Source organism: Juglans regia, unplaced genomic scaffold (assembly GCF_001411555.2).
Source record: "Juglans regia cultivar Chandler unplaced genomic scaffold, Walnut 2.0 Scaffold_15915, whole genome shotgun sequence".
In the NCBI taxonomy this organism is placed as follows: Eukaryota; Viridiplantae; Streptophyta; class Magnoliopsida; order Fagales; family Juglandaceae; genus Juglans; species Juglans regia.
Genome location: NW_023346522.1, coordinates 1 through 207, shown reverse-complemented (window position 1 = coordinate 207; position 207 = coordinate 1). Strand labels below are relative to the sequence as shown.

Here is a 207-nt window from a genome sequence, read left to right as displayed (position 1 = left end):
TTCGATCAGATCGCCGGTTCGCATTCGGATCGGAAATACGCTAGTAGGTCGCCCTAGGATTATATGAATTTTAAATAATTGGTTTGATGGGTACGATCATACCAGCACAACTGCACCAGAACCCATCAGGACTCCGCAGTTAAGCGTGCTTGGGCGAGAGATGTACTAGGATGGGTCACCTCCTGGGAAGTCCTCGTGTTGCACCCC

The 207-nt window shown here is 50.2% G+C and overlaps 1 non-coding gene across 1 annotated transcript; it reads left to right on the top strand.

Moving 5' to 3' along the window:
* Positions 1-88: 88 nt before the first annotated feature.
* LOC118345163 lies at positions 89-207 on the top strand. The gene has a single exon (XR_004798790.1). It is a non-coding gene; the product is annotated as a 5S ribosomal RNA (ribosomal RNA).